General features: G+C 36.1%; 1 protein-coding gene and 1 long non-coding RNA gene across 7 annotated transcripts in view; both read right to left on the bottom strand.

Moving 5' to 3' along the window:
• The window catches only part of LOC101888100 (lysine-specific demethylase 6A), a 333176-nt gene that overhangs the window by 268804 nt on the left and 51219 nt on the right, over nucleotides 1–13153 (bottom strand). Inside the window, exon 1 of one of the 5 annotated variants that reach the window (XM_059128237.1) lies at nucleotides 5381–5499. The exons of 3 other annotated variants lie outside the window; for them this stretch is intronic. The gene's annotated coding sequence lies outside the window, so the exon portion shown is untranslated. Of the gene's footprint in view, nucleotides 1–5040; nucleotides 5292–5380; nucleotides 5500–13153 lie in introns of those variants that run through there. One more of the 5 variants, XM_059128236.1, reaches the window with a different exon arrangement.
• Nucleotides 11685–13087, bottom strand: LOC131805007 (uncharacterized). 2 transcript variants are annotated; one of them, XR_009343458.1, is made up of 4 exons: nucleotides 12764–13083; nucleotides 12271–12712; nucleotides 12081–12205; nucleotides 11685–12027 (listed from the first exon to the last, which is right to left on the bottom strand). It is a non-coding gene; the product is annotated as an uncharacterized LOC131805007 (long non-coding RNA). The 2 variants fall into 2 exon arrangements; XR_009343457.1 differs by having other exon boundaries at nucleotides 11734–12027; nucleotides 12271–13087.

Below are 13153 nucleotides of genomic sequence, written 5' to 3'. Positions count from 1 at the left end.
ACTATTCGTCTACACACTTATCTCGAGCTTATATTCAATGATAGCTCTCTCACCAATTCAGTTGAACTCTTAAATGATTGTTTTTTATTTCTCTCACAATTTGTTGATCAGTACGGGAAGTTTTCACGGCCTTTATCTGTTACTACTGATCCAGTTTCATAAAACAGACATAGTATACGAGTAATCACAGAAATATTTCTCGGAAATCATTTTCTGCGATAACTTGTTTTCATAGTCACTGATAATTTTCGGTTTTATTAATGTGCTGCATCTAGCCATTTTTAAACTTTTTTTGGAGGTACTTAAAAAGGAAAACAAACGCGTGCTGTTGTAAAAAACTTCTCCAAAAATGATTTTTGACAAGCGAAATTGCTGAAGGAAGCAAAAAGCGATAAATATAACAGTAAAAACAACTGAAATTGCAGCGATCATATGAAAGTACAACAGAGTTGCTTTTGTTTTGTCCATTATTTTTTATATAAAAATGAATTTTGGTTTTTTTTTTCTTAATTTTTACAAAAGTTACAGGGCATTCATTCTCCTTGTAATTCCATTTGCTTTAGTTTTGGCCACCAGTGTATATTATATTATCTGATTGAATCTCCTAAATGCAATATTCAGGTACTGTAAAAGGTTCCTCGACCGCGACCCCCTACAAATTGCGGAGAAGGAAAAACCCCTAATCAGGGCGAAACTTAATACAGTGCGGAAATTCGAAAAGAATAAGCCGCTACTGCCAAAATGTTCCCTGGGAAGGAGTTTGCTTCTCTTCTAACCGACCTCGTCAAGAAAGCGAGTTCAGCTGGGGATAAACCTTCGGACAAGGGTAGTGTGAAAGGCAGCAACATTCCAGTTGATGGAATAACAGCGTCAGCTGTTGCACCATCGACAAAATCCAATGCTGCCTCTATTGAAACAAAGTCAAAGAAGCGCAGAAAGTGGAGATAGAAGAAGGGGGACCCGAAGGAATCGTTACCTCGGCGGAATCGAAGGAGACCAAACCCTCATCTCGTCCAACGATGAAGAGGGGACGGTCAAAGGAGGAACCACCACCCGAGGCAAAGAAACCGTCAGTAAGGAAGTAGTATTTGGTCCGGTTCCAGCGGCTTCTGTGGACCCTAGATCTACTAAAGCCGCAATTGAAACCACCAAACCTCAACCTTCGAGCCGGAGTAGCAAAAAAAGGAAATTTTCCCAAACGGTCTACTGGGACAACCTCCGTGTGGCAGTCATCGACCGTGATGAGCCGGAAGGTAAAATCAGCGAAAGTCGGTGACTGCTCATTGAGAACCGTCTGAGGGAGCTAGTTTTTCTAGGGGACGATCCTAATAGGCAGGGTGCCGCCATCTTCGGTGGACCCGGCACGCCTGCTGATAATATTGGGAAAACAAAATCACAATCGCTGTACGGGCAACTGGCGATTAGTCGGTTAAAGTACGAAAGGAGATACTGCTGACCAGGAAAACCTTCAGACGATTCCGTCTAACGCCGCTGCAGTAGGAGGAAGGAAACACCAAGCTATATATTCAAAAATAAGATGACTGGGCTGGGGAGAGAATGGTATACTAACTACTCTACCTCCGTCGCTTGAACTTAATATCCCTAACAATTTCAGCGGAGGAGACGCCACGGCGGTTAGACTGGAGACATAATCTGGAAGTGTTGTAATTTTTGTCTCCCTTTATCCACGCTTTGAGTACCCCGACCCACCGGGCCAAGTAGTAGAGAAGCTTTTCACGGAGCTGGGAAGCAAGGACAATTGGATGCGATGCCAACGCCCACCACTTTCAATGGGATCAGTAAGGATACCAATGCCAGAGGTGAGTCCATTTTTGATTTTATTCTTAAACATAATCTCAAAATATTTAACAGGGGAAATGAGGCCTCTTTTCAAAATAAAAATATGGAGGATGTCATTGATCTCACCCTTAAAATATGTATGAATCACTCATACTGAATTGGAAGGTCCGAATGCTCCTTCTCGGATCACCGGAGGATAATATACAAAATCTCAGTAGAGGGATTCCATCATAAACCGCATAGGAATCCAAGAAAAGATCGATGGGACAAATTCGCGGAATATAGTGAATTGAGGCTGAGATCTACGGGTAATATCCCAGTAGTCTCCGGCTCAAACATAGATGACTCCGTAAATTTACTAACAAAGATTCTAATTGGATGCTATGAGAAAGCTTGTCCCCTTACCTTCCTTGGCAAGAGATGTTCACCGGTTTTAAAAAAGCCAAAAGGTTATCATGGGTCTGCTTTACGGAGTCTATAGAGGATGTGAATGAAGCTTCCAGATTCCGTTAAGTTCTTTCAAAGGACCCCAAATTCTTTGGAATGACAGAAGGTGGACTGACTTAGGTCTAGAGACTCTCAATCTGTTAGCCAGCACTTAATTTTTGGACTGCACAGATGCGAGAAATGATCGACTGGCAGATCGGCATAGCCAGTACTGTGAGGCAGAGGACGTGAGTCTGACTGAAAGGATTGTAAGCACCCAAAATCTTATGAGCGATAAAAAAAACTCGGCATAAGTTGAGTTAAGGGGCTATGCTTGGATTGACCTGAAATTTTTACCGCAGGTAGGTATTTGTAACCTAATTACGGCAATATAATTTTTTTGTGGGGGAAATACCCGGTTACCCGGTTATTCGACCCAAAAGTTCGGATACAACATCCGGTTTATATCCGGTTCGACGTAACCGATATCAATAATATGGGTATCATTTGAAAGCTTATGAAAATATCTATCCAACGGGGTAATTGGAACCTGTTTCGGAGAAATTTAGGAAAATGTATGAGTAATTTTTGAAAAACCCATAAAAACTCGAAAATGGACCCATTATAGGGTCTTAAAATCTATACACAATATTATAGCTAACACTATCCACACTATCGTAGTGGGTGTTGGACATATCCCAGAGGAGAAAATCTTAAGCCCCGGCCGAAGGCCGGCTACTTACAAAAATTACAATTTTTAGAAAAACTATGGATCGCGTAGCCGGTGTTGGACATACCCCAGAGGAGAAAATCTTAAGCCCCGGCCGAAGGCCGGCTACTTTCGAAAACTACAGTTTTTAGGAAACTATTGATCGCGTAGCCGGTGTTGGACATACCCCAGAGGAGAAAATCTTAAGCCCCGGCCGAAGGCCGGCTACTTACAAAAATTACAATTTTTAGAAAAACTATGGATCGCGTAGCTGGTGTTGGACATACCCTAGAGGAGAAAATCTTAAGCCCCGGCCGAAGGCCGGCTACTTACAAAATGTACAATTTTTAGAAAAACTATGGATCGCGTAGCCGGTGTTGGACATACCCCAGAGGAGAAAATCTTAAGCCCCGGCCGAAGGCCGGTTGCTTAAAAAAGCTATAAAGGTCAAAGTCAAATGCATCTAGACTGGAGAAAAATATAATTTAATGAATTCTATCTCTTATATCCACGGAACCACAAAAGATATCAACACATATGACACCATTTTGGAAAGGCAATAGTGTTAGCTATAATATTGTGTATAGATTTTAAGACCCTATAATGGGTCCATTTTCGAGTTTTTATGGGTTTTTCAAAAATTACTCATACATTTTCCTAAATTTCTCCGAAACAGGTTCCAATTACCCCGTTGGATAGATATTTTCATAAGCTTTCAAATGATACCCATATTATTGATATCGGTTACGTCGAACCGGATATAAACCGGATGTTGTATTCGAACTTTTGGGTCGAATAACCGGGTAACCGGGTATTTCCCCCACAAAAAAATTACATTGCCGTAATCAGGTTACAAATACCTACCTGCGGTAAAAATTTCAAAATGATCCGAGCATAGCCCCTAAACTCAACTTGCTCCAAAAACTCTAGAGAAACTAATAGATATTGAGATCAGATCTCTACTACCTTTGACTCCGATAAGCACTGCTCAACATGCCTATATGAAAGGCAAATCTGTTGAAACAGCGCAGCAAGACGTCGTGAGTATGTAAAGAAGAACCAAAATAACTCGTGTTTCATTTTGACAGTCTTTCTCGACATCGGGGGGCCTTCAACTATGTCACACTCGCGGCCATTCATAGTTCTCTTACAAAACTTGGTTACCACCACTCCTAATTGTGAGGTTGAGGGGTACTCCACAAGGAGGGGTTCTGTCACCATTACTCTGGCTTCTGGTGATAAACGACATACTAAAAGATCTGGAGCATGACGGGACAAAAGTCGTGGCTTACGCTGACGATGTGGTTCTGCTGATTGCCGGAAAAATTTTGCAAACTGCTTCAGACCTCAGTGAGGGAGCTCTTGTTAAACTTTCTAGATGGGCACAATGCAACGGACTCGGCGCGAACCATAACCATGAATAACTGAGCTCAAACTTTTTACAAGGAGCGGAAAATTCAGAATTTTTCTGTGAATACTGCAGGTTTTGTCAGGACGAGGAGGAAAGCGACATGGTGGAGCACTTAATCTGCCACTGTCCAACCCCGCAGTTATGCTTCAATTAGCCAGAAGATTAAAATGACTGAAGACGACACGCTGATCACATCGAGGATACAAACTCACTAATTTCTGCTTCCGTGAGAAAAAAAAAGAAAACCTCAAGTTACTAAAAAAATATATCGAATTTCTGAAAACTTTTAGTGACGTAGCTGATCTTAGAGTGCCGTAGCCGAAGTTGGACTGACCAGACCTACTAATTGTGTTAGATACCTTGCAACCGGTTTCCAAAAGCCATATTTTCCAACTACGCACTGACATTTATGAAATTCACTATAAAAATGCACAGAACAAAATGTTACTATATTTTTTTGGACCGCAATGCGTAAATTGGAACAATTACAGCTGTTAGGACTCGGAATCAACAATTATGGACAACGAAATCATCCCTTTTTAATAAAAAAGTTTCCGAATTGTATCATCTCTTGAAGAGGTGGTATTATATATGGAAGAAATTCCACGCAGATTTATACACGGCACTTTGGTTGTTTCTCTTAGGGATATCTCTAGTTAGTCTATGTTATGTTAATCACGATATAAACGTATACCTTCCGATATATGCCTAATGGTATGTTTGTGGTATAAATCTGGTCTTCGGCCAGGGATTTACGCGAGCCAAAAGACGTGATAAACAATTTCAATTGTTCCGATACTGTACTCGCAATTTAATTGAGTGCAATCACATAAATTTATTAACCAAAGGTGTGCGATAACAAGCTTTAAAAAACATATTTCAAATCACTATACACATCCTGTCCAAAAGAAAGTTTTCTCGTGGCATTTAAGACAGGAGCTTAATTTAGTCTACAAAGTCATACGAACTCACGGTAAATCTAATTTTCGTTTTACATATTTTAAGTCATTGTGAACAAATGTTACAGCACATACAATGTCTTTGGTCGAAATATTAAATACTTTTATTGCTAATAAAGTTGTAGTAAACAAATCAGTATGAATAGTAAAACATAAATTGGTTGGGAAAACAATAACATGGCGTTGGTTAGCCAACTTACGAAAGTACCTAAACAAAGAGCGTATTAAAGCGCAAGGTCTGACGTATCTACAAATGTTATGCCTCATTAAAATACACGCAACGTATGCTAAACAATTTCACGAGATAAACCATGATGCAATAAAAGAGTATTACAGATATAACTACTGGTAATTTTTCCGATATTATTCAAGCAATTTCAATATTTTTGTGATATCTACTGTATATGGAAAATAAAAACAAAACATATTAAAACTAAAAATATATTTGCAAAAGTGTTAAATCAAACGTATTATGCATAAAATTGTAAAAAAATTGAATGATAAGCACACGTATGTAATAGATCTCTAAATATTTAAAGTTTTTAAATTTTCTAAAGATCCTTATATATTTAGAAAGATATCATTAAATTCAATTTAGAAATGTGTATATTTGTAACATATAGACTCAAACCCTTGAAAACAGACAAGGCGACATCTGCTGAATTGAGTTTTATCGATAATAACATACCATGTAATTCAAACAAAATTTTAAAAATATGATAAAAACAAATTTACTATAGTTCTCTTGTTATTACTAAAATTTATTTTGTTATTGTAACAAAAATAAAATTACATATTAATTTTTTTGTAAAATAAGCAATGAGTTAAGTAATTAAAAATTATAGAATAGGTCTACTGTATATAGTTGGATGCATGGTACAATAAAATCAAGGTAGGGCTGTGATACCATATGATTTCAATTTTTTTATTTTCTTGGCTTAATATATCAACTTTATTTGTTTATGTCTGTGTATTATTTTCAATAAAATGTTTATTGCAACGTATGGACGGACAAAATCTACATATATATATACTGACATCTAAAAAGTAAGTAATCGGTTAACATTAATATACTTTGACATCTAAAATGTAAAAATAGTGGTTTTATGAAAATCGGTTAACATTAATATTGCTCTGTTAATGGCTTTTTAACAGAGTGGTTCAGAGTTTAAAAGAATGTTTAAACAAAGGTAACCAGATAAAGTCCAAATTTGGTCTGTGGTAATATTTATATCAAACTTTGATGATAAGGGAACATGAAAATATTAGCGCATAGTTCCTCATACCTCCCTCAAAGGGTCAGAATTGTTCACATGAATATATGTGTGTCCACTTTTTCTCTCACATCTTAAAATGGATCCACATGTTTAATATTAAATATTATTATTATTTAAAACCGTGTCCGGGGAGGAACGCCCAAAATTGTGCTCTTTTCAAGGTCGATGAGAGGTTGGGTGGGGAAAATGAGGCAAAAGAAAAGGAGTTGATTATAAAGAAAATATATAATGGAAGAAGAAGACAAGGTTGTCACTTGAAAATGAAGCACCATTATTGGCTCCCGGAAATGAAGGAAAAAATAGATAAATATAAGTAGAATTGTTTAAAGTGTCATATGTACTCGCAAATAGGGGCAAATATGAAACTAGTATTGACATTTAAAGGTCTATATACGAAATTTAAAGGGCCAGATAATACAAATACCCTACTATGGTATAATAGAGGTGTACAAGTGAGAAGAGAAACCAACCACTCTGTGTAGATATCAGCTCCAAATCTCACTCCTGAGAAATAAAACACAACCGCACGTTTGGGTTGATGAGTTAAATCTGATTTTATTTTAAAAATATTGTTCTTAACTGTTACAAAAACTAATCTAACTTAACCTACTCGCAGCCACACAATTGTTCTTATCTATTTTTAGATTTAAAAAGGGAACATAACATGGCTGCTTGTCCCTTCATTCAAGTGATCTTGGCTACCTACTGGCGCATCGATATTTGGTGTGTGTGGGTCATGGACTTTATTATTTACACATTACCATATGCGACAGCGCACAAGATCACTGAATTGTACACATGTGATATTTTATGACTACTGGGAAACTGATGATGTTGAAATATTTATTTTTAATTGTTAGAATTTCCCAGCGCCTCAACCGCACGCAAAAGGATGTACAAAGTATTTTGTAAAAGAAGCCTGCAATATGCGATTATGGAAAACGGATTCTTTTATACAAAAAAGTTTAAAAATGTCAAGAAAATCACACATATTTCATATAAAACGAAACGGTAACCAGATAAAGTACAATAAAATCTGTGGTAATATTAATATCAAACTTAGATAATTAGGGAACATGGAAAATATTAGCGCATAGTTCCGCATACCTCTCTAAAAGGGTCAGAATTGTTCCACTTTTATTCTCACATCTTAAAATTGACCCAAATAATTAATATTCATAAGCATTTTAAATTGTAAACTTATTTTTCAATACTTTTTAAAACTACACTGCATTGCAGGGAAGTAAAAAATCACAGAATGCTTTTTAAAACCGTGTCCGGGAAGGAACACCCAAAAATAAACATTTCGAATGCCACTGCTTCATTATTTCTACAAACATTAGATCATTATAAAGAGAAAATATATATGTATAATATTTATGAAACGACCCCAAAAAAGGGTATACAAAAATAAATGATCAAACGATGATATTATCTATCAGTCGGAATACCGACTTATGCTTTCTAACTTGTTCTTTTTTCTCTTCCATTTGCTGAAAAGTATACTCTTTCTCAGAATGAAGATGTTATAAAAAAAATATAAAAATATAAAATATAAACGAAAGATAAAATGTCAGTATGACGCAATGAAAAAAAAAAAAACACCAAAATCATAACAAAACCACTTTCGTCAACACTGTTTATGATATCCAAAATGCAAAACCTTTAGACCTTTACAACCGATAAAATTAAGTAAATAAATCTTGCCGAGTTGTTTACTAACAGTAAAAAAGAGCTATGTTGGAACTTTTGTAAAATAAATTAAAATTAAAAAATTCCGAATATCTTGGGTTGCAGTTATATGGGGTTTTACAAAACCATTGATATTGTAGTAGAATATAAGTGAACACAAATTCTGTAAATGAAGACACAAATCGGTAATGCGATAAAAATACAACTATGTAACAAGACAACCAATATCATGTTAGATAATATAGATACAGGAAAAGGTATCGCGTCACTCGTTAAGTGACCGACAAAGAATACAGAAGTATACAACTTCAGGTGTGGGACAACCAACGCATACTGTGAAATTGTAGAAAAGCCAACAAAAAGTTTGGAAATAAAAAAACATAACGAGAAAACACTGTGAGCAAGACAACAAGTGAGCAAGACCAAGCACAGCCACCGCAACGACAACTTAGTGAGCAAGACCAAGCACAGCAATGGCAACAAAGAGTAAGTGAGCAAGACACAACCATGTCAACAACAAGGGACCAAGAAGTGACACAGCCGTTACAACAGCAAGGGAGCAAGTTGACGCACAGCTACACAAAGCCAATTTTTTTCAAGCGAATGAGAGTCAATTACGTGAATATTGGAAATTGGAAAATAACATTGATGAGCTGGAAAGCCGGAAACGAAAGAAAAGTGTGGTCACGTTTGCAGACTTAGAGGGAACCTTCCCTTAATTTACAGGCGACGAATGTTACACCATCAGAAAATGGTTGGACGAATACGAGATGTGATGAAGCAGAAAAATTTATCTTTGCACGAAGAATGCTTGACGGAAGCGCAAAATTCTTCTTGAGTAGTGCAAATGCACAGTTGGCTCTGAAGATGGAGTTGTGTGAGAAATTCGAGAAGACAGACGCGAAGGACATCCTGCACAGGTTGGATGGCTGTAAGTGGAAAAAAGGTCATGCATAGATATGCATTGATAATGCAAGAACTTGGCGACGGGCTCCAATAACACAAGCAGAGTTAGTGGAGTACATAACCGAAAGAATGTAAGACGGCGGCCTCAGTGTTTATGAATGCGACAAAAATGCGACTTTAAGAAGTTAATTCCAAAGTATGAAAAGATGGTGGCTGAAAGAGTCCAGCGGCAGCCGAAAAACACAGGAGGGGAAGTAGTCAGGAGGAGCCGGAACTTCGATGCTACAATTGCCAAGGCATGGGACACTACGCAAATACATGCAAGAAGCCTCAACACGCAATGGGGCGGAAAAATGCCAAAGCCAAATGCGCTGTAGAATTTAGAAGAAGAAAAAAAAAATAATCTTAAGATAATTAATGACAGAGCCCGGTGAGCTCTATTACTCAGAAGGGACTTCCTTAAATCGTTTTCAATTCAAATGAATTTCATAATATCGGAAAAAATATGATTAATGAATTAAAAATGAACAAACATTGAATTAAGACAAAGGACGTGAAATATAAATAACTAAATGAAATGGGAGGCGTGTTGGGCTCTTTTCAAGGTCGATGGGAGGTTGGATGAGGAAAATGAAACAAAAGAAAAGGAGGATAATCAACTAAAGAAAATATATAATGGAAGAAGAAGACAAAGTTGTCACTTGAAAATGAGGCACCATTATTCGCTCCCGGAATTGAAGAAAAAAATAGATAAATGTAAGAAGAACTGTTTAAAGTGTCGCAAATAGGGGCAAATATGAAACAGGTATGGTAAGGGGACTATACGAAATTTAAAGGACCAGATAACACAAATACACTACTATGGCCTGCAATATGCGATACTGTGAATGAAGACACATATCGATAATGTAATAAAAAATAACACTATGTAATAAGACAAATTATATTAAATATATATATATATATATATATATATATATATATATATATATATATATATATATATATATATATATATATATATATATATATATATATAATGGCTTTTTTAACAGAGTTTAAACAGAATGTTTAAACAAAGGTAACCAGATAAAGTCCAAATTTGGTCTGTGGTAATATTTATATCAAACTTTGATGATAAGGGAACATGGAAATATTAGCGCATAGTTCCTCATACCTCCCTCAAAGGGTCAGAATTGTTCACATGAATATATGTGTGTCCACTTTTTCTCTCACATCTTAAAATGGATCCACATGTTTAATATTAAATATTATTATTCACCCTTATTATGGCTGGCGTAGTCGTGTCGAAAATTGCAAGTTGACGCGTCGTAACGACTAATTGGTATTTTTGTGTCGTATGCGAAAAATTACAACTCTGTATGAAATTCTGTTACAATTTTCGTACCACAAGACGCGTTCTAATTCGACAAAACCTGCAAAATTAGTCGTTAGAGATTTTGTTGCCGACAACACACAAGTTTTCCCAAATTGAGTTTACAAAAGAATAAATTATATACAAAATGGATTTGAATAAGAAGTATGTATCAACATTACAAAAATATATGTATGTAAATCTATTAACATTTCTATTTTTCTAGATTTAAAGTCACAACGAAAAAACAATTTGATGAAATGATCCAGATTTTGCAAAGGAATCCAAATTTGGCTAGAGGTTACAGCAGTGGCTTGAAAAAGTTAACATTAAGGAAGAATGGAACAAAATTGGTGAAAAACTCAATATCTTAGGACCGCCGGTTCGAACTGGCGAAGCCTGGATGAATGTTTGGGCCGACTACAAATTTAAATTGAGGAAAAAGCTTGTTCATAACAAGGCAGAATGTCGTGCTACAGGTGGAGGGCCCTTCAAGCAGTTCATTTTAAGCGAAACGGAGGAAGCAGCATCACGCCTGTTACAATTGGAGACAATTGTAAATGCAGGCAACCAAGCAATTGGAATTCAACAGCGTGCAATACTTGGTGAACTGGAGACTGAGGAGGAACTGTTTGAAGGGTTTGAAATTGGCGAAGACAAAGAAAACCACAATCCCTGCATACTGACTCCTCCAAGCGTAAACAGATTTCACAGAAATACGCAACAGAAGCAGGTTGTTGTCATCCAAGATGTCTGTACGATTCCCTCTGTAAGCACAAATAACCCGAATCAAAATGAACTTCAGGAAGAGGTTAGAACGACTTCTTCAAAAAGACAAAAGAAAAGTGACCACAAATATGAACTTCTTGAAGAGCAGTTGAAGGTGCAAACAGAGTTATATAATGATGTTAAACGATCATTAAATGATATTGAGAGGTACCAACGCAAAAACTACAAACTGAATGAAGAGTTGTTAAAACAAAGAAAAATTGGTTATAAGTTAAAGGAAGACAAAATAAAATTTCTTAAAGAAGAATATAAAAATATTAAATATTAAAAATGAATTTTACTTTTTATAAGATAATTAATAATAAAATGAATTAATTACTTAAATATAGCATTATTGATGATCTTATGTCTAATGTATTCAAATCGTCGTTCATTTCAACATCATTTGAATCTGTCATGAAGTACGGGGTTTGCACTAACTATCGGCATTTCAATTTTGAAATGTATGGAAATATTGTGTAATGCTGCACAAACTGCTGTTACTTTTCCACATATATCAGGGGTGTAATGCAATTGTCTCGCTCCTAATATACAACGTAATCTGTTCTTCAACACCCCAATTGCTCGTTCAACTATATTTCTTGTTTTTGAATGTATTTTGTTGAATCTACACTCTGGTGAGCCTTCGTCAGCTGATCTAAATGGCGTAATTAAAAATTTTTCCAATGGATATCCTGCGTCACCTAAAACAACGAACTTGATAAAAGTCATAACTAATTTTATTTAATATATGTACCTAATATCCATGTATTTCTTTCGCCATTGTCAAAGTTTTCTTGCATGTGTTGTTTCAAATCACTTGTATTCCAAACCAACGAGTCGTGAACGGATCCATGATGGTGTGATGATATATATCTAATTCTTAATTTATGATCACACAGTAATCAGTAAAGCTATTTGCATTATTTATAAGTTATGCAACATACCACCGTTACGTTGAGACTGTTGAAGCCTTTCCGGTTCAAGTATTTGAATCTCTCTTCCATTCTTGGCGCAACAATTTTTATGTGCGTTCCATCAATACATCCAATCACACCAGGAAATCCAGTATTTTTCAAAAAATGTTCCTTAATTTCATATTTCTCTTCTTCTGTGGTGGGAAAAGAGATCCAATTTGGACACAGCTTATTATGCAATACTTCTATGCACTCGCGGAACACATTGCTGACAGACGACTGTGATAAACTGACATTGAAATCGTTCCCAGCACCCTTTTGATAACTTCCTTCAGCCAGTATTCGAATTGTTGCGGCTAGTTTTAGTGTATTTGGGACACTTGTAGATTTAACCCGGTTACGGAGGTCTGGAGTGATTTGACCCAAAACATATTTAAATGCATCCTTACTTAGCCTGAAGTAACTAACTAATCTAGAGAAAAATATTTATTTTAGCTTCTTCCTCATTTTACATTTTACTTACTGGGAATCAGTCATGGAAAATATGTTAGACTCTTGCCGCAATATTTTTCGCCTCACGTTTAAATCATTTTGAATATACTCATCTTCATCCTCAGATAAAAAATTGCCAACACTTAACATATTTCAATATTTAATTAAACAAATGATCGTTTTACTTCAACTATTTCAACTGACGCATTTATTTCTTTTAACCGGGTAGCTCGTAAATTCTACAATTGTTTATTATTCCAGAGCACCCTGCTTTTTTTACATCTATTACAAAAAAGACGTAGTCGAAAATTGTACATAATACCAAACATTTTTATTTACGACAACGCCTACGACTACGTCTACGACTACGTCTACGACACTTGAACGCCTACGACAACGCCAACCATAATAAGGGTGATTA

Source organism: Musca domestica, unplaced genomic scaffold (genome assembly GCF_030504385.1).
Source record: "Musca domestica strain aabys unplaced genomic scaffold, Musca_domestica.polishedcontigs.V.1.1 5, whole genome shotgun sequence".
Taxonomy (NCBI): Eukaryota; Metazoa; Arthropoda; class Insecta; order Diptera; family Muscidae; genus Musca; species Musca domestica.
This window is presented reverse-complemented; position numbering and strand designations above follow the sequence as displayed.